The sequence below is a fragment of the Somniosus microcephalus genome, unplaced genomic scaffold (genome assembly GCF_052327205.1).
Source record: "Somniosus microcephalus isolate GS21.2 unplaced genomic scaffold, FLI_Smic_1.0 unresolved_chr9, whole genome shotgun sequence".
Classification (NCBI taxonomy): domain Eukaryota; kingdom Metazoa; phylum Chordata; class Chondrichthyes; order Squaliformes; family Somniosidae; genus Somniosus; species Somniosus microcephalus.
Window position 1 is genome coordinate 13100296 of NW_028225187.1, and position 26325 is coordinate 13126620.

The window sequence follows — 26325 nt, forward strand, 5'->3', positions numbered from 1 at the left end:
AGGCCAACTAGAACCTTCCAGATAGGTCAACAAGTTTTGGCCCGGGACTACCATACCGAGAAATGGCAGCCTGGAACTATTTGCACACGACTAGGACCGCTGATGTATACCGTGGACATTGGAGAAAGCATAATAAGGCGCCATGCTGACCAGATCATAGTCATCCGAAAAGGGACAACCTACACCACAACTCTATACGCCTAATGATGAAGCAGAGATACCCATAGTATCTACCTCCGATCCGGTGATACTGGAACCAGATGAACCCGACACTGGCATTCAAGCCGAATCGACCTTGCCAAAAGAACCTACTACACCACCAGAAACTACTACACCACCGAGGCGTTATCCGGACCGAGTCAGGAAGCCTCCAGAGAGACTGACTTATAATTGATTAACTGCAGCAAATGTGTAGATTATTGTTCTTGTAACATGTTAATTAATGATTACCTAAAATGTTCTGTGCTGGTTGTCTAAAAGGGGAGGAATTGTGGTGTATGTGCCTTTAAGAGCCCCCGTGTACTGTAATGCCGGTAATGGCCACTCGGGCTATATAAGCCTGCATAGTGTCTTGTATCTGTTAGTTCACCTCTAGACTTTGTTCAGTAAACCCCTGTGAAACCAACTCCTGCATTCCGTGTCTCCATTAACACACGGATACAACACATCCCAGGTTGTGAAGGGAATTGGGGAGCAGATAACGGAAGGGCTTGCCATAATTTTCCAATCTTCCCTAGATGCGGGGGAGGTGCCTGAGGATTAGAAAGTGGCAAAAGAAAAATGTTTTATTCATTGATGGGGTGTGGGCGTCGCTGGCTAAACCTGCATTTAGTGCCCATCCCTAATTGCCCTCAAGAAGATGGTGGTGAGCTGCCTTCTTGAACTGCTGCAGTCCATATGGTGTAGGTACACCCACAATTCGGTTAGGAATGGAGTTCCAGGATTTTGGCCCAGCGACAGTGAAGGAACGGCGATACAGGTCCAAGTCAGGATGGTGTGTGGCTTGGAGGGGAACTTGTAGGTGGTGATGTTCCCATGCGTCAGCTGCCCTTGTCCTTATAAGTGGTAGAGGTCGTGGGTTTGGAAGGTGCTGTTGAAGGAGCTTTGGCGAGTTGCTGCAGTGCATCTTGCAGATGGTACACACTGCAGCCACAGTGTGCCGGTGGTGGAGGGAGTGAATGTTGAAGGTGGTGGATGGAGTGCCAATCAAGCAGGCTGCTTTATCCTGAATGGTGTCGAGCTTCTTGAGTGTTGTTGGAGCTGCACTCATCCAGGCAAGTGGAGAGTATTCCATCACACTCCTGACTTATGCCTTGTAGATGGTGGAAAGGCTTTGGGGAGTCAGGAGGTGAGACACGCCGCAGAATTCCCAGCCTCTGGCCTGCTCTTGTAGCCACAGTATTTATATGGCTGGTCCAGTTCAGTTTCTGATCAATGGTAACCCCCAGGATGTGGATAGTGGGGGATTCAGCGATGGTAATGCCATTAAATGTCAAGGGGAGGTGGTTAGAGTCTCGCTTGTGGGAGATGGTCATTGCCTGGCACTTGTGTGGTGCGAATGTTACTTGCCACTTGTCAGCCCAAGTCTGAATGTGACACCATTGTTCAAGAAAGGGTGCAAAGACAATCCTAGTAACTACAGGTAGGTCAGTTTAACAGCAGCGTTGGGTAAAGTTTTAGAAACAACAATAAAGGAAAAAATTAACGGGCACTTTGAGAGGTTAAAGCTAATTAAGGAGAGCCAACATGGATTTGTAAAAGGCAGATCGTTTTTGACTAATCTAATTGAATTTTTTGATGAAGTAACAGAGTATTGATGAAGGGAATACAATGGATGTTGTCTACATGGATTTTCAGAAGCCGATTGGCAAAGTACCACATAGAAGGCTGGTTAACAAAATGGAGGCTCAGTGCTGGGGCCACTGCTTTTTTTTCAAATATATAAATGACCTGGATATTGGAATACAAAGTAGAATTTCTAAATTTGCCGATGACACCAATCTTGGGGGTGTGGCAAACGGTGATGATGATACCAATCGACTGCAACAGGAAAGAGAAGGCGAAAGGAACGGGCAGACAGTATTTAATAGAGAAGTGTGAGGTGATGCATTTTGGCAGAAGGAACAGGGAGAGGCAATATACACTTAATGGCACAGTTTTAAAGAATATTCAGGGACAGCGGGACATGAGAGTTAATGTGCAGAGGTCCCTGAAGTGGCAGGACATATTGAGAGAGTGGTTAACAAAGCATATGGGGTCTTGGGCTCCATAAATAGAGGTATTGAGTACAAAAGTAGAGAAGTAATGCTGAAACTTTATAAAGCGCTGGTTAGGCCACAACTGGAGTATTGCGTCCAATTCTGGTCACCAGACTTTAGGAAGGATGCGAAGGCCCTTGAGAGGGTGCAGAGGAGATTTACCAGAATGGTTCCGCGGATGGGGGATCTTAGCTACAAGGGCAGGTTGGAGAATCTGGATTTGTTTTCATTGGAGCAAAGGAGGATGAGGGGTGATTTGATAGAGATGTACAAGGTGTACAAGATTATGACGGGTTTGGAAAGGCTAGACGGGGAAAGGCTGTTCCCACTGGTTGATGGTACAAGGACTAGGGGGACACAGATTTAAGGTTTTGATACAGGGGGGAATGCGAGGAAAAATCTTTTTACACAGTGAGTGGTGATGAACTGGAATTCACTGCCGACGGAAGTGGCGGAAGCGGAGACACTCAATGTTTTCAAAGGGAGATTGGATAGGCACTTGAGGGAAATAAACTTGCAGGGCTGCAGGGATAGAGTGGGGCAATTGGACTGACTGGATTGCTCTACAGCGAGTCGGCATGGACTCGATGGGCCGAATGGCCTCCTTCTGTGCCAATGGACTCTAAGACTCTGTGATATACAGTACACAGCTTGTAAAAGGAACAATTCACTCCTATCTGGTACTATATGGCCCATGTGTGTCTCAGTGTCAGCTCCTGTACAAGTACAGCACACAGCGGGTAAAAGGGAACGCTTCACTCCCGTCTGGCACTGTATAGCCCGTGTGTGTCTCAGTATCAGCTCCTGTACATGTACAGCACACAGCGGATAAAAGGGAACGCTTCACTCCTGTCTGGCACTGTATAGCCCGTGTGTGTCTCAGTGTCAGCTCCAGTACATGTACAGCACACAGCGGGTAAAAGGGAACGCTTCACTCCTGTCTGGCACTGTATAGCCCGTGTGTGTCTCAGTGTCAGCTCCAGTACATACTGCAAATAGAATAAGTGAGAGAGAATGAGGGGAAAGTAGAGAGAGTGAACAAGATTTTCCCACAGGAAATCCATGACAGAGTCACTATGAACAATTTGTCTCTAAACGCGTGTTAATATTTATTGTGGATTTGTAGCAGAATTTTATTGCACAAAGACTGTCTTTAGTAATGTTTTATTTTATGCCAGGCATTCTGTGATTCAGTTAATATTTATACCGGGTCTGTGTTAATATGTACGAGGTTTTCTCTCCCTCTCATTGCAAATATGAGCCAAGGGTCTGTGGGAGTGTGTTATTGATTACTGTCAGCATTTGGCAGTATAAACATAAGGACAGAGTGTCGCAGTGAGTGTGATAATATTAACCTGGGGTCTCTGTCAGCGTGTTAATATTCCTGAGGTCAGTAGAAGTGTTTTACAGTTCACAGTGTCTCTCTGGCGGTGGATTATGATGTACTCAGTCTGTCAGTGAGTGTGTTTCATAATAAGGTGGATGAATTAGCTGTGCAAACAGAGGTAAACAAATATGATTTGATTGGGATTACAAAAACATGGCTCCAGGGTGGCCAATGCTGGGAACTCAACATCCAGGGGTATTCAATAATCAGGAAAGACAGGCAAAAAGGAAAGGGAGGTGGGGTAGCATTGCTGGTTAAAGAAGGGGTTAACACAATTGTAAGGAAGGATATTTGCTCTGATGATGTGGAATCTGTATGGGTAGAACTGAGAAATACCATGGGGCAGAAAAGTTAGGGAAATTAGAGAAGCGTGCAATAAGGGCACAGCAGTCATCATGGGTGACTTTAACCAACATCTAGATTGGGCTAACCAAATTAGTAACAATACTGTGGAGGAGGAATTCCTGGAGTGTTTACGGGATGGTTTCCTGGACCAATATGTCAAGGAGCCAACCAGAGCTCAGGCCATCTTAGACTGGGTATTATGTAACGAGAAAGGATTACTTAGCAATCTTGTTGTACAAGGCCCCTTGGGTCGGAGCGATCATAATATGATAACTACTTCATTCTCCATCTTAATGAAGAATTCTGTCTCAGAGACTAGGGTCCTGAATTTAAATAAAGGAAACTACGAAGGTCTGAGGCGCGAGTTGGGTAGGATTGATTGGGGAATGTCATTCAAAGGGTTGACAGTGGATAGGCAATGGCAAACATTCAAAGACCGCATGGGTGAACTACAGAATTTGTTCATCCCAGTTTGGCATAAAAATAAAACAAAAAAGGTGACTCAACCATGGCTAACAAGGGAAATTAGGGATAGCATAAGATCCAAGGAGAGGACATATAAATTGGCCTGAAAAAGCAGTAAACCTGAGGATTGGGAACAGTTTAGGAGTCAACAAAGGGATTAATTAAGAAGGGGGAAAATAGAATACGAGAGTAAGCTTGCAAGGAACATAAAAACTGACTGTAAAAGTATATGTGAAGAGAAAAAGATTGGTGAAGTCAAGCGTAGGTCCCATGCAATCAGAATCAGGGGAATTAATAATGGGGAACAAAGAAATAGCAGACCAATTAAATACATATTTTGGTTCTGTCTTCACAAAGGAGGACACAAATAACCTCCCAGAGATGTCAGGGAACATAGGGTCTGATGAAAGGGAGGAACTGAAAGAAATCAGTATTTGTAGGGAAATGGTGTTAGGGAAATTGATGGGATTGAAGGCCGATAAATCCCCAGGGCCTGATAATCTACATCCTAGGGTACTTAAGGAAGTGGCCCCAGAAATAATAGATGCATTGCTGATCATCTTCCAACATTCAATGGAATCTGGAACAGTACCCATGGAATAGAGGGTGGCTAATGTTACCCCACTATTCAAAAAAGGTGCTAGAGAGAATATGGGGAATTACAGACCAGTAAGCCTGACATCGGTAGTGGAGGAAATGCTAGAGTCCATTATAAATGATGTAATAGCAGAGCACTTGGAAAACAAGCGCTCTTGTACTTGGAAAACAGTGACAGGATCTGAAAAAGTCAACATTGATTTACAAAAGGTAAATCGTGCTTCACTAATCTACTGGAATTTTTTGAGGATGTAACTGGTAAAATAGATAAGGAAGAACCAGTGGATGTGGTGTATTTGGACTTTCAGAAGGCTTTCGATAAGGTCCTGCATAAGAGATTAGCGTGTAAAGTTAAGGCACATGGGATTGGGGGCAAGGTATTGACTTGGATAGAGAACTGGTTGGCAGACAGAAAGCAAAGTGTTCGAATAAATGGGTCTTTTTCCGAGTGGCAGGCAGTACCTTAGTTTGTATGTTAGAATATGTATAATGCAGCACCAATGTACAAGGTGGTGATAATGGGTTAATCCCTACCCTGAGTTAAACGATATAGAGGACTGTCTATTGCATTTACCCAGCTAAGTTTTAAAACATAATTAAGTGACTTCAAATGCTGAGAGATTAAACTGCAGAACAACTCATGGGAAGATTGAGGAGGATGTCTGTTTGGCCAGGCGAGACAACACATATGCGAGATAACGCCCCTAAAAATTCATTTGTTGTAAATCACAACAGGGTTCCATTCTTCAAAGTATGGTGGGACTAATCAGAGTGTGCTTGCTTTGCAGAGGTAACCCGAGACGAGGCCAAAGTCTGTGCTTTGCACGCCTTAACGAGGACTGTTATCTTAAGACAACATGTAACAAGCAAAACCACCTGGCTACGGGCAAATGGATGGTTGTAGAGCAATTAAGATGAGGCCCCACAGTCGCAGGAGATGACGGGACCAACCGATAACAGAAATGTGGGATTTGTGGGCAGCAAGATGAAATGTCACGGTTTATAATTGCCATTTAGCTATAACTCTGTATATGCTGATAAGCTTTATCCCCGCCCCTAGGGAGGGGGGTTTGATTTTAGTATAATTGTGATTGTTGCTAGGGAATCGGTGGAGTTGGATCGGAGAGGGGTCTCAGAAGGTTCTCCCCAGGCCTGTGAATAAAGACCGTTTTGAACCATCCTTCACTCGAAGTCTGTCATCTGTACCAAAGCTAAGCGTCGACTTTGTATATCACTTAGTCCGCTCTGAGGGGAAAGGGTTAAGTGTCGACCTGGCACAACACCAGGTCCAATTTTCAGGATACAACAATTGGCGTCACGAACAGGATCACAGACTCTGACCGGTCCACAGGAACGACGAGCTAAGAAGGGTGAGTACGTTTTAAATTACCACCCATAAATTAGAAAGCTCAGAACGTACTGTGAGATCTGGTAAGGCTGTGATTAAAAGAACTAAAGTTGGCAGAGACAGACTCGAGAAAGGGGGTGCGGTCTGGTGAGCCGGGAGACGGCGAATCCTCAGAGCCGTTAAGACGGCAAGGTCTCTAGGATAAAGAGGCAGATAAGTGGGTTATAAAGACCTACAAGGAAGCCGGGAGGCAGCACACCGAATCCTCAGAGCCGTTAAGACGGCAAGGTCTCTAGGGTAAAGAGGTGGTTAAGTGGGCGGTAACTCCTACGAATAGTGGATCCTTGGGAGTCACGGGGTGACCAACACGGACAAGGGTGGTTGTCTATCCTAAACGCCTAGCCTGAGCCCGAATTAAGAGAACGTAGTCCCACGTGACGGCCAGGACCAAGTAGGTGTAGGGAACGAAACACCACAGGATCGTGACCCCGTGACGAGTTTGTCTGCGCAAAATAAGTGTGTGTGTGTGAGAGAGTGAGTGACAGGGTAATATAAGAACCATTGAGAAGTAAGTCGGAAGCTATATAGAATGCCTAAAGGGAATGCAGATATACAGGAGAAGGGACCGTCCCCTTGGGGAGATCCCGGCTCCGTCACCCGCTATTTAGCAGACAAGAATCGAACACTTAGCGAAAATATGAAAAAGAAAGGATGGGATCCCGAAGATAGTGCAGAGAGCCAAAGAGCTTGGTGGAGAGGACAATCCAAAGACAAAGAGGGGAAAGGGGGAATGGTAGTTTTGGCTTGTTACCAGAAACTATGTAATGAGTTGAAACAGAAAGAAAAAGGGAAGAGAAAGAAGTTACAACTCCCAAACCAGGAGGAGAGGGACACCTGGTGGCGGCAGCCAGTTCCAGCAGTACATCCCTATACCCAAACCTACTGGGAAAAGGTAATATAGATGGGGGTGGGTTAGGAGAGAAAACAGCAGGAGATGGTAAGGAAAGGGACTGGCTGGAGCCACTGCCTTGGCCCGAAGAAAATAATTTCCCACCACCCTATAATCCGGTGGACTGCACGGTAAAAGTGGCCCCGGTAAAAACTGAAGTAAGCCCAGGACACCCAGAAATTCCCAGTACCACCATGATCCCTGTGGTAGGAGACAACCCGGAAATTCCAGCGGTCCCTGCAGTTCCGGCAAGACCCCAGATAATTCGAACTACCTACCAGCCCTTCAAACCCAGAGAAACAAATGCTGGTGGATAAATTACCCCAGCTGCAACATCGGGGGAATAACTACCCATTTTGGCAAAAGATGAGGGAATTGAGGATGAGTCATAGTTTACACAATAAAGGTGTAAACCAGTTGGTGCGAGCAAAAGTTTCGGATGATCGTTGGGATCAATTGCCTGTGAATTTCAGGGACGGAACTTGGTGCCTGGAGTGTAATCTCACCCCGCAACAGTCAGACCAAAACTACGAGTTATTCAAGCGAGCAGTAGAAGAGGTTATGGGACAGGCCCCGGTAAATTGGGCAGCCATAACCAATATAACTCAGGAGAAGGGGGAATCTGCCGTAGACTATAGTAAACGGAAATGGGAAAGGTTTGTGGGACGTTCCGGCATCCGAAACCCCACCACAGAGAACCAATGTTTCCTGCAGTCATTTAAAGCCGGACTGGGTCCCGCACATCAGGCAGCCATACGATTAGGAGTTGTTACAATGAACAACTATGAAGACTTAATTAGGTGGGCGACAGAAGCGGATAACATGCAAAAGGTTAAGATAGCTGCCGCAGGGGAGTTCGGGGAACAGGAGGAAACAGTGGGGATAGCGAACTGTTATACTTGCGGAGAGGAGGGACATTTCATTAAAGAATGCAAACAGAAGCAGAGAAGGGCTGCCAGATCAGCATCGGATACAAAACTAATTTGCTATAATTGTAACAAGCCAGGGCATAAGAGAATAGACTGCTGGAAGGGGGAGGAAGGGAAAATCAGGGACCAAACCAAAGGGGGGTGACCCCAAAGTGGACAGCCAGGAGGAGACGGGGGAAAGAGAGGATTTTAAAAGATGGATGAGGGGGAAAAAAAAGAGAGGAACAGGAGGAAAGAGATAGAGACACAGATAGGGATAGACCGCGACAAAGGGATAGGGAAGAAAGGGAGCTTAGGGAATATAGTAACTGGAAAAATACCCGAAGTGAGAGGCGACATGGGTATGATTCAGAGGACGGGGGAGAAGGCGATGTATGCACTACGAGGCAAATGAGAAACATAACGAAGAAGTTGAATATTAAATGAAAGGTAGCGGCCCTCAGGGAGAATGGGGAGGGGGATCCAAGGATGTTTGTTAACGCATTGGTAGGGGGCCGGCAGTGCAAAATGTTAATAGACACAGGAGCCACAATCTCATTGACAGACTTACCCTTGCCCCGAACGAAACTTTCCATTAATGTAACAGGAATCGGTGGACGGAAAATCAGGGCTTATAAGAGCAAAACAGTTTTACTAGAAATTGGATGTATAATAATACCAACACGGTTGTGGGTATGCGAGAATACTGAAGGAACAATCCTAGAGATAGACATACTGTGAGAAGTAGGAGCTTTAGTCGACCCTAAAGCGAATGAAGTGTACTGCCCACCAGATTATAAGTCAAACAAACAGGCAGCCCCGGGAAACACAGCAGATCGGGTAGCGGCAATTAAAGTTATAGACCCAGAATGGGATAAGAAGGGACCGTGGGCAATCCCATGCAGAGAGTATATTGGGGTGTGGGCAACACAAACAAGATTGTGGTTTAGTCCAAACTCCCCCGGTGAAAATACCAGGACTAATGCAATGCATCGCCCACATCAACAATATCCTTTAAAGGAGGAAGCCAAAGCAGCAGAAGGGACAGAGTGTTGGAATTAACCAAACAGGGAATCTTACGAGAAACTATATCTGAAACTAATTCCCCGATATGGCCAGTAAGGAAACCTGATGCATCATTTCAACTGACAATAGATTATATAGAACTAAATAAGGTGACCCCAAAGGAATACCCGATAGTTGCAAGCCCTGGTACAACTTTTAATGGACTAAAGCCTGAACACACAATTTTTTTACAGTATTAGACATTGCGAACGGATTCTGGTCCATACCATTGGACAAAGAATCGCAAGAGAAATTTGCTTTCACACTAGATGGGAAACAATATACTTGGACGAGGGTCCCTCAAGGGTTCCATAATAGTCCAGCTATATTCCACCGACACATGGCCAAGGCCCTGGAGGAAGTAGAATTAGAGGAGGACAGCAGCACTGTGTTGCAGTATGTCGACGATCTACTGATAGCTTCCACAAGCACTCAGGGGCATGTTAAAGCCTTGTCTAAAATTCTGAAAGCTCTTCGGGATGCAGGCTTTAAAGTAAACCCCACCAAAGCTCAAGTAGGGAAATCAGAGGTAGCCTTTCTGGAGTATAACATCAGCATGGGCAAGAGAGCCATGCCAGAGGATCGAAAGTGGGCTATAAACGATATGCCTAAACCTGTGAATATAAGTGGAGTTCGACAAGTAATGGGACTATTTAATTATAGCAGAAATTTTATTGAAGGATTCTCACAACTAGCTGCACCTCTGTATGAATTGACCAAAGGGGGAAAAGTTGCAAACGAACCCATTGAATGGGCAGTGTTACTGGCGGAAGCCTTCACTAAATTAAAACAGGCACTGATTGCCGCACCAGCCTTAGGATTACCCGATATGGGGAGGCCATATCAGATCTTCTGCCACAATCACAGGGGACATTACAGTGCAGTGGTAGCACAAAAGCATGGGGATTACATGAGACCTGTAGCCTACTATTCGACACGAATATCCCCGATAGTAGCCAGTATGCCATGATGCGTTGCCGCGATTGATTGTGCACGGTGGGCAGTCAAAGTGAGTGAACCTGTAGTAATGGCAGGGGATATTGTGTTACATACACAACACACCCTAGTGGAATTGTTAAACACCGGACGATTAAAAACCATCTCAAACGGCCAGAAGGCTGCTTGGGAGGCTGTCCTGTTACCAAAAGATAAATCCATACAGATAGTTAGAGATATGAGCCAGAACCCCACAGTTATGATGGGAATGGAGGGAGAGGAACACTGTTCAGGTGGTCAGGGACAGGACGGTGTGACTACGAGTGAGGAAGGTACAGGGATCCAGGATGTAGTGTTGAAGGAGCCGCAGCCCTTGCTCTTGTCAAGCAGGATCCAGGTTCTTACTCCCTGCGAGGGCGGGAGCGGGGACTGCAGGGAGGATGAGCAACCTGGCCACAGCACCGTGGTACAGGGGGCCATTCAAGTGGAGGGAGTAAAAAGAAATGTTGTAGTGGTAGGGGATAGTATCATTAGGGGGATAGATAGGGTTCTCTGCAGTCAAGAGCGGGAGTCCCGAAGGCTGTGTTGCCTGCCCGGTGCCAGGGTTAAGGACATCTCTTCTGGACTGGAAAGAAACTTGGAGGGGGAGGATCCAGTTGTCGTGGTCCATGTTGGTACAAACGACGTAGATAGGACAAGGAAGAAGGTTCTGTTAAAGGAGTATGAGCAGCTAGGGGTCAAATTAAAAAACAGAACCTCAAGTATAATAATTTCTGGATTATTACCTGAGCCACGAGCGAATTTGGCTAGGATAAATAAAATTAAAGAGTTAAATGCGTGGCTCAAAGACTGGTGTGGGAGAAATGGGTTTTGCTTCTCGGGACACTGGCACCAGTACTGGGACAGGAGGGAGCTGTTCCGTTGGGACGGACTCCACTTGGCCAGTGCTGGGACTACAGTCCTGGTGAATCATATAACTAGGGCTGTAGAGAGGGCATTAACCTAATTAGTGGGGGGGGAGGTTTCTCGAGAGCAAATAACAGAAATGACAACGGAGAAGGTCATAGATTTAGGCAGCAGTGGGGAAATTAAAAAATAGAACGTGTCAGGAAGGGACAGAAGGTATGGAGTAAAAGGTAAAGTAGTAAAAGGGGAAAAAACAGGAACTAAGTGTCACAAAATATATTTGAAAGTTCTTTATCTGAATGCACGTAGCATTCGTAACAAAATGAATGAGTTAACGGCACAAATAACTACATATGGGTATGATCTTGTGGCCATTACAGAAACATGGCTGCAGGGTGACCATGACTGGGAATTAAACATACCAGGTTATTTAACAATCAGGAAGGGAGGGGAGGTGGGGTGGCTATGTTAATAAAGGAAGGAATCACTATAATAGAGAAATGATATTGGGTCAAAGGAGCAGGATAGTGAAACAGTTTGGGTGGAGATAAGGAATAATAAGGGGAAAAAAACACTAGTGGGCGTAGACTATAGGCCTCCGAACAGTTGCAACTCTGTTGGACGGAGTATTAATCAGGAAATAGTTGAGGCTTGTAATAAGGGAACAGCTATAATTATGGGGGATTTTAACTATCATATTAACTGGACAAATCAAATTGGACAGAGCAGCCTTGAGGGTGAGTTCATTGAGAGTATTAGGGATGGGTTTCTTGAGCAGTATGTAACTGAAACGACCAGGGGGCAAGCAACCTTAGATCTGGTCCTGTGTAATGAGACAGGATTAATTAAAAATGTCCTAGTAAAGGGTTGCCTTGGAATGAGTGACCATAACATGGTTGAATTCCATATTCAAGTAGATGGTGAGAAGGTTGGATCTGAAACAAGCGTGCTAAGCTTGAATAAAGGAGACTATGAAGGTATGAGAGCGGAATTGATTAGAGTGGACTGGGAAAATAGATTAAAGGGTAAGACGGTACATGATCAGTGGTGTACATTTAAGGAGTTATTTTACAACTTCCAAAAAAAATATATGCCACTGAGGAAAAAAGGGTGTAAAAGAAAAGATAGCCATCCGTGACTAAGTAAAGTAATTAAGGATAGTACCCGACTAAAAACAAGGGCATATAAGGTAACCAAATCAAGTGGGAGGATAGAAGATTGGGAAGTCTTTAAAAGACAGCAAAAAATAACTAAAAGATTGATTAAGAAAGGGAAGATAGATTATGAAAGTAAATTAGCAAAAAATATAAAAACAGATAGCAAAAGTTTCTATAGTTATATAAAAAGAAAAAGGGTGGCTAAAGTAAATGTTGGTCCCTTCGAGGATGAGACCGGGAAATTAATGGTAGGAAACATGGAGATGGCAAAAATGCTGAACAAATATTTTGTATCAGTGTTCACGGTAGAGGACACTAAGAATATCCCAACACTGGACAAACAGGGGGCTCTAGGGGGAGAGGAGCTAAATACGATTAAAATCACTAAGGAAGTGGTACTTGGTAAAATAATGGGACTCAAGCCGGATAAATCCCCTGGACCTGATGGCTTACATCCTAGGGTCTTGAGGGAAGTGGCAGTAGGGATTGTGGATGCATTGGTAATAATTTTCCAAAACTCCCTGGACTCAGCAAAGGTCCCGGCAGATTGGAAAACTGCTAATGTAACACCCTTATTTAAAAAGGGTAGTAGGCAGAAGGCTGGAAACTATAGACCTGTTAGCCGAACAGCTGTGGTTGGTAAAATGTTAGAGTCCATTATTAAGGAGACAGTAACAGGACATTTGGATAAACATAATTTAATAGGACAAACTCAGCATGATTTCATGAAGGGGAAGTCATGTTTGACAAATTTGCTTGAGTTCTTTGAGGAAGTAACATACAGGATGGATAAAGGAGAACCAGTGGACGTAGTGTATTTAGACTTCCAAAAGGCATTTGACAAGGTGCCACACAAAAGATTATTGCTCAAGATAAAAAAAATCACAGGATTGGGGGTAATATTCTGGCATGGGTGGAAGATTGGCTCTCTGACAGAAAGCAAAGAGTTGGGATAAATGGTTCCTTCTCAGACTGGCAATCAGTAACTAGTGGTGTTCCACAGGGGGTCAGTGCTGGGTCCCCAACTCTTTACAATCGATATTAACGATTTGGAGGAGGGGACCGAGTGTAACATATCAAAGTTTGCAGATGATACAAAGATGGGAGGGAAAGTAGTGAGCGAGGAGGACATAAAAAACCTGCAAAGTGACGTAGAAAGGCTAAGTAAGTGGGCAGAGATTTGGCAGATGGAATACAATACTGGAAAGTGTGAGGTTATGCACTTTGGCAGGAAAAATCATAGAGCACGTTATTATCTTAATGGCAAGAAACTGGAAAGTACTGCAGTACAAAGGGATCTGGGGGTCCTGGTGCACGAAACTCAAAGTGTTAGTATGCAGGTGCAGCAAGTGATCAAGAAGGCCAATGGAATGTTGGCCTTTATTGCTAGGGGGATAGAATATAAAAACAGGGAGGTATTGCTGCAGTTATACAAGGTATTGGTGAGACCACACCTGGAATACTGCATACAGTTTTGGTGTCCATACTTAAGAAAAGACATACTTGCTCTCGAGTCAGTACAAAGAAGGTTCACTCGGTTAATCCCGGGGATGAGGGGGTGGTCATATGAGGAGAGGTCGAGTAGATTGGGACTCTACTCATTGGAGTTCAGAAGAATGAGAGGCGATCTTATTGAAACATAAGATTGTGAAGGGGCTTGATCGGGTGGATGCGGTGAGGATGTTCCCAATGATGGGTGAAACTAGAACTAGGGGGCATGATCTTAGAATAAGGGGCTGCTCTCTCAAAACTGAGATGAAGAGAAACTTCTTCACTCAAGAGGGTGGTAGGTTTGTGGAATTTGCTGCCCCAGAAAGCTGTGGAAGCTGCATCATTAAATAAATTTAAAACAGAAATAGATAGTTTCCTAGCAGTAAAGGGAATTAAGGGTTACGGGGAGCGGGCAGGAAATTGGACAGGAGTCTGGGTTCGAAATGGTCATGGCCCTGTGGGTAGTGGAACGGGCCCAGGGGCCGTGTAGCCTGGTTCTGCTCCTACTTCTTGTGTTCTAATTCTGTGTTAGATTTCAGGAGATGGTTTTATTCCTGTTCCTGGCTGGAGTGGAGATCGCCTTTACAGAAGGTAAGTACTGTAGAAAATATAGGGACAGAGTGATCTCCTGGACAAGTATCGATCGCCTAGATGGGTCGGAGAGGAATTTCCCAGATTTTTTCTCCCAAATTGGCCATTGGGTTTTTTATCTGGTTTTTCGCCTCTCCCGGGAGATCGCATGGGTTCGGGTGGATGGAGAGTGATAGAAGATTTGAGGTTAGGATCAGATCAGCCATGATCTTACTAATTGTGGAGCAGGCTCGAGGGGCCGACTGGCCTACTCCTGCTCCTATTTCTTATGTTCTTATGTAACACCACGAACAGGTTGGGCCGTGGTGACCGGAGATGGCACCGTCCAGAGGGAAGGAAGATTACCAGGGAGTAGTTCAGCACAGGTTGCCGAGCTAACAGCATTGACAGAAGCATTAAAATTGGCAGCAGGGAAATGGGTGAATATCTATACCGATAGTCGCTATGCCTTTGGCATAGTACATGATTATATGGCAGCTTGGAGTAGAAGGGGGTATATTGCCTCAGGTGGCAAACCCATACAGCATGAGGAATTAGTAAAGGAATTGGTAGCTGCCTCAGGGTTACCCACTGAAACAGCTGTAGTGAAGGTAAAAGCCCACCAGAGGGGGAACTCCCCCACAGAAAGGGGAAACAGAGCCGCCGACCTTGCAGCCAGAAAAGTGGTAGAGCAACAGATTGCAGCAGCAAACAAGAGCACCACAGAACCAGAAACACAGATAGACATAGCTGCTGTAACTGCATTGCCAGAAGATATAGATATATCCAAATTACATAAGGAAGTATCCCAAGAGGAGAAACAGCTATGGGAACGAGGGGGACAAGGAGAAAGGGCGGGGGGGAATATGGAGGAAAGAGCAGCAGATATGTGCACCAGGCTGTATACAACAGGAATTAATGAAAATGTACCATGGTAGGCAACACACAGGTATATCCAATATGTTAAACAACCTCCAGCGATGCTGGTGGTGGCCCGGAATGAAACAAGCTGTGGACAGATTCTGTAGACACTGCCCCATATGTGCGCAGTATGACATAGGGAAACCTGTCAAGGTAAAGTGGGGACATCAGCCGAGACCAAGAGGCCCATGGGAGAAGTTGCAGATAGACTTTACTGGACCTCTACCGAAATCAAAGGGGAAAATGTACTGTTTGGTAATAATAGATCAATTTACTAGATGGGTTGAAGCTTTCGCCACTAGAGATTGCACAGCAACAACCGTAGCACGAATAATGGCAGAGGAGGTTGTACCACGATGGGGGATCCCGCTGCAAATTGATTCAGACCAGGGAACACACTTTACAGGGAAGGTTATAAAGGAAACATGTGCATTATTAGGTATCAGACAAAGGTTCCACATACCATACCACCCTCAGAGTTCAGGGATGGTGGAAAGGATGAACCGGACTTTGAAATTATCCTTAGCTAAAGCAGTAGAAGACACGGGGAAGGGATGGGCAGAGTTACTCCCGAGTATACTGATGAGACTTAGAGCAACTCTGAATAGAACCACGGGGCTGACACCTTTCGAACTAATGACCGGACGAGCAATGACACTGCCGGAAGGAGTCGCTACCGGGGGTGAGGACGTAGGGCCCCCGAAGGATAGAATTAGGAGATTTATTAAACAATTGTGTACGCAATTACACGCTCTCAGACATGAGGCCAGAGCAACAGATTATACGGGATCTAGAACAGGATGCACAGGACGACCAGAAGGAGGTCCCAGCTGTCGGTAGCAAGGTGATGGCAAAAATAATACCAGCCAAACCAGGGCTGGCACCCAGATGGTCAGGGCCTTACGAAGTATTAATGAACAGTGACACATGCGCTTGTATAGATGAGTCCGGAACAGGTAAAGGAAGATGGGAGCACTGGACTCAGTTAAAAATATATGACAAAAACAATGAGTAAGCCAGAGATGGTGCCTTTTGAGGAGAGTGAGGAGTATGCTAGAAGGTATAAAGAATGGGAAGGGCAGTTTCTACATATATTAATGCTAGGGCTCTGCGGGATATTAATATTATACATCGTGGTTTGCATCTTCAAGTATATCTGGAAACAGAGCCACAGACCAGGAAATGAACCAGACGTACAGCAGTTTGAACTGATAGAATTATGCCATTCTTATCGGCTGGTGATGACTGGCCCCCTTTATTTATCTTTACAGGAACGATAAATGCATAGAAAAATGAAGTGGAGCATCAATCGCGCTCTCATCGGGATTCTATGGCTAAGTATAAGCGCTGAGTCTAGTGGGAGGCGCGAGCAACTCGGGAGTTTATGGTTAAATATACGCCCTGAATCTGTGATGGGACTTCTGATGCTCTTTGGTATCGACCCGACTTCAAACATAATCATCATCCAGAATGGAATCAAGATGACCACCAACAATACGACACCATTAGAATGGGGGGCGGCTTCGGGAAACGGATGCGATATTACTGTGTACTGTGATTATTGTGAATACGAAAGTACAGCTAACGGGACTTTGTTTGTCCGGGTCACGGAGGGCGAAGGGATTAAAATAGAGTGCCTATGTACTAAGGACAACGTTCAAATAACTCCAAAGTTTCAAGTAGGAAAGGGATATTTCATGGATACATGATTCGGATTCAATAAAGCAGTTGAGATTACACCAAATTACACAGGGCTCCCATATTTGGGACAGAGTTCGAATCCACTAAATTGGCCCAAAATAGGTAAAAGAAAGGGGAATGATAGGATGTTATAATGCGGAACGCAAAAAGGGATCCCGGCGAGGACAAATATTACAGATGGAAATCAGGGAAAGGACGGAGGGGATAGGGTTACAAAGGAAAGGCAACAAGCATAAAAATGCCCTCACTCCACTAACTGGCCCACCAATGGAAAAAGGGGCACCCGGGGGTTTAATAACAAGGAAAACACAAGATGAGGTGTACTTGAGAATACCAAGGTCAAGGAAATAGAAACAAGAAACTGTGAAGGCAGCAAGAAGTAAAATAAAAAGGCTAAACTGATCTTTGGCTGCTAATATGGCTGGCGCCCACAAATGTCACACCTTGCTGTTAGGAACAATATAAGTCAGTGTGCAGAAGTTATACAGACAATAGGCGATCAGAAAACGCATTACCATGATTGCAAACACATTACCATAATGTTTAGGTGATCAGGAACCCATTACCAGGATATTTACTTAACTGTAACCCATTCAGTAAAATGTGACTTCTTTATTTCAAACTGCCAGGCCAGGAAATCAAATTAACTGTATAAGTGCACAGCTCGGGATTGGTGCAGACTGTACGATGTGTTAATGTCTTCTCAAATGCAAGTATAATAATGTAACACACTGTAGGACAAACTGCTTGCTCTGTTGGATTCGCAGACTCTTGCAGGAGTCAGTGTCGATATATCAGAGTAAGACTCCGCGGATAATAAATCGTTTGAATTCTCCAGTTGTTCGACTCAGTGTTTACTGAAACAGACTGAGGGTAAAAGAATCCGTTCTAACATTCTTTAGTGTAACACATGGAATTATTAAGGTTGCCATTAATAGGAGTACTCTAGCAATGTCCGCGATGTGTAACAATCATACAAAACAAATATGGAACTCCCTGTGGGTAAAACAATTAGAGGGTCCACAGGGAAAATCTCTCTTACAAAGACGTAAGAAACGGGGAGTATTGGAAATGGCCGGAGCAGGGTATGCGGCCGGGTTAGCAACAGTTAATAACTTGGACATAGAATGAGTAAACGAAGGAGTAGAGGAACTACAAGCAAAAATAAAGAAGTTACTAAAACAAACCACTGGAAATTGCCAGCAACTGGCACTGGCAGGAAAACAAACAATAATGCAATTGTTGGGGGTGGAAGAGGTAGTAGCCCCGCTTGCAGAAACAATCAATACAATTATTGATCGACTTGACAATGCTTCTCGCCAAACCATAAGGAACTAGTATGTGCCATGTATGGCTCATGGCTATTGTCAAATGCTGAGCATAACATGAGGCAAATAAATAATGGACAGATCCCTGACTGGATTACTAATGAGGGTCTGGAACCTTGGATTGACACAAATAAAAGCCTATGTAAGGGGCGTAAAATGGGACAAGTATACCGGGCAGACAATTGTCTGGCCCCATGGACTAAGGTGATTGGCTTTGTACTGGCCATCCCACAACTCCCAGAAGAGGGACAGCCCCTATACGACGTGATTAACATAGGAGAGATACAAAGGGAAAGTTGGGTTAAATATCATGATGTCCCTACCAAGGCACTTTGGGAAGGGGAAGAAGATAATAAACAGAAGAATGGAACCTTAAGGGGGGTGGTAATGGACGGGTGCCACCACAAGGGAAGGACATGGGCATGCACACCGCCCCCCCACCGAGGGAAACACATCCGAGTGCGGATTCACAAAAACCACCAATTGCACCATTGAGGCACACCCAAGGGGAATACACCGGACAAGGGTAGCACCAAGGAACAACGGGGCATTTTCTGTCACCACAACTGAACAGAAATATGAATATCAAGATGATTTGTCCCATTCCCCAACCAAACTTTTGTTTTGATCCAAAGATATCTACACAGATAGGACATCAATATATACACCCACCAAGACCACAGGAAACGAAAACATGGTCACTTGATCGTATGGTACTTAATAAAGAGGTTGAAGCTTATGTCATACCAGAGCCCAAGGCAATTGCTAAGTTAGAGGAAGAGGAGGGTTGGAAGAAATTACGGCAGGAGACGAAGGAAATTTTAAAGTACTATCATAAAATAGAGGAAGACTTACAGCAACAGCAAAAAGACATTGGCACAACATTAGCAGAAACTCCTTGGTACAGTAAGATCTGGAATTGGGGGCTAAATGTCGATATACACCCCTGGATCAGGATCATGTCACACGTGCTGGCAGTTGTACAAGGCGCCGTATTAATGATCCCTTTGTTCTTACTTTGTGGATATTGCCGATGGCAAAAGAACCACAACCTCGCACAGGCCATAACCAAACGAATAGCGAAGGAAGAAGAGAAAGAAAGAAACACTGTTGCTAACCACCAACAAGCAAGGGGTAGGGCGTGAGGAGAATCATTATGAAGACTGCGTTTAGGATTGCGGAAGTATGAGTACTAGACACCCTGGCTTGGTACCACTAGGGCGACGGTCCTCATAGCAAACAATCTTAAACTGCAGCATATTGGCCGTATTGGGTCAAAATGACCAATGGGCCATAAGGGGGGACTGAAGTAGTCAAATTACTATTATATCTTAGTTTGTATGTTAGAATATGTATAATGCAGCACCAATGTACAAGGTGGAGATAATGGGTTAATCCCTATCCGGAGTTAAACGATATAGAGGTCTGTATACTGCATTTACCCAGGTAAGTTTTAAAACATGATTAAGTGACTTCAAATGCTGAGAGATTAAACTGCAGAACAACTCATGGGAAGATTGAGGAGGATGTCTGTTTGGCCAGGCGAGGCAACACATATGCGAGATAACACACCGAAGAATTCATTTGTTGTAAATCACAACAGGGTTCCATTCTTCAAAGTATGGTGGGACTAATCAGAATGCACTTGCTTTGCAGAGGTAACCCGAGACGAGGCCAAAAGTCTGTGCTTTGCACGCCTTAACGAGGACTGTTACCTTAAGACAACATGTAACAAGCAAAACCACCTGGCTATGGGCAAATGGAGGGTTGTAGAGCAATTAAGATGAGGCCCACAGTCACAGGTGACGGGACCAACCGATAACAGAAATGTGGGATTTGTGGGTGGTAAGAAGATGAAATGTCACGGTTTATAATTGCCATTTAGCTATAACTCTGTATATGCAGATAAGCTTTATCCCCGCCCCTAGGGCAGGGGTTTGATTTTTGTATAACTGTGATTGTTGCTAGGGAATCAGTGGAGTCGGATCTGAGAGGGGTCCCAGAAGGCTCTCCCCGGGCCTGTGAATAAAGACCGTTTTGAACCATCCTTCACTCGAAGTCTGTCATCTGTACCAAAGCTAAGCGCTGACTTTGTATATCACTTAGTCCACTCTGAGGGGGAAAGTGTCGACCTGGCACAACACCAGGTCCACTTTTTAGGATACAACAGTCGATACATGCAGAGAGAGGGGGACTGAGAGTGAGGCAGAAGGAGAGACCGAGGCAGAGAAGAGAAAGGCAGAAAGCATGAGACACAGCGAGGCAGAGAGAAATGAGAGAGAGATAGAGAGAGAGAAGAGAGACAGAGCAAAGGTGAATGAGAGAGAGAAAATGAGGCGAGGAGAGATAGAGCCATTGAGAAAGAAAGAGACGAGAGTGAGGCAGAGTGAGTTGAGGCAAAGAGAGAGCGAGAGATTAAATGAGGCAGATAGAGAAAAAACCAAGATAGAGGATAGGCAGGTTAGACCGAGTGTAAATCTCCCTCTACTGTTCCATCAAACGATCTGTGGGTCTGATGCAATAGATGTCCATTTTCAATCTGCCTGAAGGCAACGTTTCAAGTTAAACAGCTTAAACCCCAAACGGTCAGAGTGCTGACACTCTGGGACACCTGTCTTATCTCAGTACCTTTCTGAATGTGTTATTGGACACTTGGAGAGATTCCCTGTGCCAGTTTCCTCTTCCCATTTCCTGCGATTCCCAAATCTTCTCCCAGTCTCATTTCATCCCCGGACACCTTGTCCTCCGGCACACTGATCCTAAAGAGAAACAAGACACGGATGTGAAGCTGTGATCAATGCAGTAAGTTTTATTTCTGAGTACAGCCCATTATTCTGACAGCAGTAATACAGGGTCAGGGGTTACGGGACCTAAACAATCAAACAGAGCCTGCTTCCCGTGAAGGAAGGTTTCATTCAGTGAGAACGTGGAGAGCTCGGGCTGGTGGGAATCAGACACTGGATCTTTCACTGTCGGTCTGCAACATCCGAACCCACCGGGGAAGGATAGTGGGACAGAGAGATACGTAGGGCGAGTTGGTCAGTCGCCAAGACTGGTGAACGAATCCAAATAGAGATTCAGTTGCTGAGGGTTTACAGGAGTTGTTTGTTGCTGTTAAATACCAGAATCAAATGAAATCAAATGCACCAATTTAAACAGAAAATACACACACCCCACACCTCTTACTGGCGAGATTTAGGGGTCCAAGTACTTCAATCAGTAAAAGCTCGTGGACGGGTACAATAATAATTAAAGAGGCTAATGGAATGTTGGTGCTTCAGCTGTGGAGTGTTCTGGAAAGACCCCATCTGGAGAATTGCATTCAGTTCTGGGCACCGCACCTCAGGAAGGATATACTGGCCTTGGAGAGAGTGCAGCACAGATAGACCAGAATGTAACCAGGGTACCAAGGGTTAAGTTATTTATTTTATTCGTTACTGGGATCTGGGCATCGCTGGCAAGGCCAGCATTTATTGCCCATCCCTAATTGTCCTCGAGAAGATATTGGTGAGCCGCCTTCTTGAACCGCTGCAGTCCATGTGGTGAAGGTACTCCCACAGTGCTGTTAGGGAGGGAGTTCCAGGATTGTGAGGAGAGATTACATAAACTGAGCTTGTATTTCCTGGAATATAGAAGGTTAAGGGGCGATTTCATTTGATTGAGGATTTTAGGATGTTAAAAGGAATTGTCACGGTAGAGAGAGATAAATTATTTCCACTGGTTGAGGAGTCTAGGTCAAGGGGACATAATCTCAAAATCAAAGCCAGGCCATTCAGGAGAGAAGTTTGGAAACACTTCTTCACGCAAAGGGTGGTAGAAGTATGGAACTCTCCCACAAAAAGCAGTAGATGCTCGCGTAATTAATAATTTAATTCCCAGATCAATAGATTTTTGCCAGGCAAGGGTGGAGAAAGGATACAGAGCCAAGGCAGGCGGATAGAGTTATGATAGATCAGCCATGATCTCACTGAATGGGGGAACAGGCTCGAGGGGCTGAATAGCCTACTCCTGTTCCTACCTCCACTTTATAGTGTCAGCATCGAGCCCTCAAAGGCAGGTAAAATACTGAGCTCCCTCTTCATTACCTAGACATTACCACTGTTACTCTGCTCCTCTCCCCACTCCATACCATTTCTGTTCCTGAATTTATAAACATGAATATAGAAAATTAAGGATGCGATCATTGAGGTTTTATGATGATCGAGAGATACTATTTCATCTGGTGGGAGTGTCCAGAACAAGGGGCAAAACCTTAAAATTAAAGCTAGGCTGTTCAGGTGTGATGTCAGGAAGCACTTCTTCACACAAAGGGTAGTAGAAATCTGGAACTTTCCCCAAAAAAGCTGTTCATGCTGGAGCTCAATTGAAAAGCTCAAGACTCAGACTGATATATTTTCATTAGCTAGGGTTCTGTTTATAGACACACACATCAGCACAAGAGACACATGCAGAAACACCTACACAGACATACCCACATATACAGACACACACAAAAACACACGTATAGTGGGACACAGAAACACACGCATGTAGAGACACAAACAAACTGAGCAGGAGAGAATGGGTTAAGATTGTAGGTGGATTGAGATCAGTGATGGAGAGAGAGGTTTTAAACAGGATTTTGAAGGCACTTGATCAGCACCTAACAGCCAGTCTAACGATTTAGGGCCGAGTGTGGTACAAACCTGACCTCTCACCAAGGACTGTGTTTGAACTCCCCACATTCATTGTACACAAGACCTTCAGATTGGATGGGGTGAAAGGTCAGAGTTTTGACCCTCTGTGACCCTCAGCCCCTTGCTGAATATTGTTTCGAGAGCTGTACCGTGTCTCTTCAGAATTCACCATAGAATTACACAGTATTTACTGCACAGAAACAGGCCATTCAGCCCAACAGGTCCATGCCAGTGTTCATGTTCCACACGAGCCTCCACCCACCTTACTTCACCTCACCCTATCATCATATCCGTCCATACCTTTCTACCTCGTAATTATCCAGCTTCCCCTTAAAGGCACTCTGCTATTCACCTCAACTACTCCATGCGCCAGCAAGCTCCACATTCTTAGCACTCTCTGGGTAAAGAGGTTTCTGCTGAGCTCCTTACTGGATTTATTGGTGACTATCTTATGTTTTTGACCCCCAGTTTTGGATTCACCACAAGTGGCAACATCTTCGTCATCTACCTGATCAAAGCCCTTCATAATTATACAGATCTCTAATAAATAACCCCTCGGACTTCACTTTTCTAGAGAAAAGACCCCAGCACGGTCAGACATTCTGGATACTTAGAACCTCTCAGTTCTGGTATCATTCTCGTCAATCTTTGTTTCACCTTCTCCAGTGTCTCTCTATCCTTTTCATAATATGGAGACTAGAACTGTACAGAGTGCACCAAGTGTGGTCTAACCAAGGCTCTAACAGAATCTACAAGTTTAACATAACTTCGCTGCTTTGCAATTCGATCTCTCCAGAAATGAACCCCAGTGCTGTGTTTTCATTTTCATGGCCTGTTTAAAACGCTCCTGAAAACCGAACTCTTTGACCAAGCTTTTGGTCATCTGCCCCAATATATTCTTATGCGGCTCCTGCGAAGCACCTTGGGACGTTTTACTACATTAAAGGTGCTATATAAATACAAGTTGTTCTATTTACTCTATCTAAACAATTCTTCATTTTAGAACACCTCGATCAAATCTCCTCTTAACCTTCTCTGCTCTAAGGAGAACAATCCCAGCTTCTCCGTCTATCCAAGTAACTGCAATCCCTCATCCCTGAAACCATTCTAGCAAGTCTCTTCTCCAAAGCCTTCACGTCCTTCCTAGTGTGGTGCCCAGAATTGACACAATACTCCAGCTGAGGCCAAACTAGTGTTTTATACAGGTTTACCATCGATTCCTGGCTTTTGTACTCTACGCCTCGATTTATAAAGCCCAGGAACCCATTGGCTTTATTAACCTGTCCTGCCACCAAAGATTTGTGCACAAACATCCCCCCAGGTCTGTGTTCATGCACCCCTTTTAAAATTGTACCATTTCGCTTGCATTGTCTCTTCTCATTCTTCCTCCCAAACTGTATAACCTCACACTTTTCTGTGTTGCAATTCATCTGCCATGTGTCCGTCCAATCCACCAGCCTGTCTACGTCCTCTTGAAGTCTATTACTAACTTCCTCGCGGTTTTAAACACTTCCAAGTTGAGTCAGCTGCAAATTTCAAAATTGTGCCCTTTATCCAAATCCAGGTCATGAATATGTATCAAAAACGGCAGTTATCCTGGTACTGATCCCCGGGGAACACCATTGAATACCTCCCCCTCCACTCCAAAAAATAGCATTCACCACAACTCTGTTTTCTATCCCTTAGACAATTTTGTATCCCTGCTGCTTCTTTTATCCCACAGGCTTCAATTTTGCCAACAAGCCTATTACGTGGTACTTCTTCAAACGCCTTTTTAAAGTCCATATACACAGCATCAACTGAACAGCCCTCATCCACCCTCTGTTACCTCGTCAAAAGCCTCAAATCAAGTTTGTCAAAATGACAGAGAAACTCTTTCCTCTAGTGGGAGTCCAGAACAAGAGGGCATAATATTTACATTATAAACAGTCCATTCAGGGGTGAGGTCAGGAAGCGCGTCTTCACACAAAGCCAAGTGGAAATCTTGAACTGTCAAACGGCCTAGTTTGGCACAAATCTGACCTCTCACCAAGGACTGTGTTTGAAATCCCCACATTTATTTTACACAAGACCTTCAGATCGGTAGGGGTGAAAGGTCAGAGTTTTGACCCTCTGACACCCAGCCCCTTGCTGAAGATTGTTTCGAGTGCTGTACCATGTCGTTTCAGAATTCACCACAGAATTACATAACGGTAATCCAAAGGGTCTTCTTTAGGCATATTAACAGAAAAAGGGTCGTCAGAGGAGTTGTGGGGCCGATTAGGGACCAAAATGGAGAACTACTGGTGGAGGCAGAAGGCATGGCTGAGGTACTAAATGAGTACGTTGCATCAGCGTTAACTAAGGACGAGGATTTGTCAAAGTTATGGTAAACGAGGAGATTGCTGGGATACTGGATGAGATAAAATAGATGAAGAGGACGTACCAGACAGGCTGGCGGTAATTAAAGTGAAGAGGTCACCCGGTCCGGATGGGAAGCACCCGAGGTTACTGTGGGGAGTAAGGGTAGAAATTGTGTTGGTGCTGACCACAATCTTCCAATCCTCCTTAGATTACAGGGGTGGTGCCAAAGGACTGGAGGATTGCAAATGTTACACCCTGGTTCAAACAAGGAGAAGGATAAACCTGGCAATTACAGGCCAGTCAGCTTAACCTTGGTGGTGGGGAAGCTTTTAGAACTCCATGTGTGGTCTAACCAAGGTTCTATACACGTTTAAAATACCTGCTCTGCTTTGTATATCTATCATTCTAGAAATGAACCCCAGTGCTTTGTCTGCATTTTCATGGCCTGGTTAACCTGCTTTTAATGATTTGTGCATCTGTCCCTCTGGATCCCTTTGCTCCTCTACCCCATTTAGACACTAACTTTACAAGGAGTATGTTTCCTTATCCCTCCTACCAAAATTGCAGCATCTCTCATCTATCTATATTGAAATTAATTTGCCATTTACACACCAACCTGCCAGTTTATTAACATCTTCTATTTTGTCACAGTGCTCCTCAGTATTTATACACCAGAATTTGGTGTCATCTGTAAATTTGGAAATTACACTAACTATTCCCAAGTATATATAATGGTGCCTCTGTTCTCTCTCTCCCTTGCTTATTTAAGTATCGGGGTTTTATCCTCTAACTTTTGCTAGTTTATTAATTATTTCACCCTTTCTATTTTATATGTCTTGATCTCTTCTTCCAATGTCATGTCCACCTTTTTCGTTGAGTTGGTAAAAACTGAGGCAAAGTAACTATCCAATATTTCTGAAACAGAAACAAAAAATGCTGGAAATACTCAGCCAGTCAGGTGCTGCAAATACTCA

The 26325-nt window shown here is 44.6% G+C and overlaps 1 long non-coding RNA gene across 2 annotated transcripts in view; it reads right to left on the reverse strand.

Moving 5' to 3' along the window:
- LOC147084786 (uncharacterized) overlaps window positions 1-26325 on the reverse strand; it is an 82743-nt gene that overhangs the window by 49746 nt on the left and 6672 nt on the right. For both annotated transcript variants that reach the window (XR_015075855.1, XR_015075854.1), the window contains exon 2: window positions 20961-21091. This is a non-coding gene — a long non-coding RNA (uncharacterized LOC147084786). The remainder of the gene's footprint in view (window positions 1-20960; window positions 21092-26325) is intronic.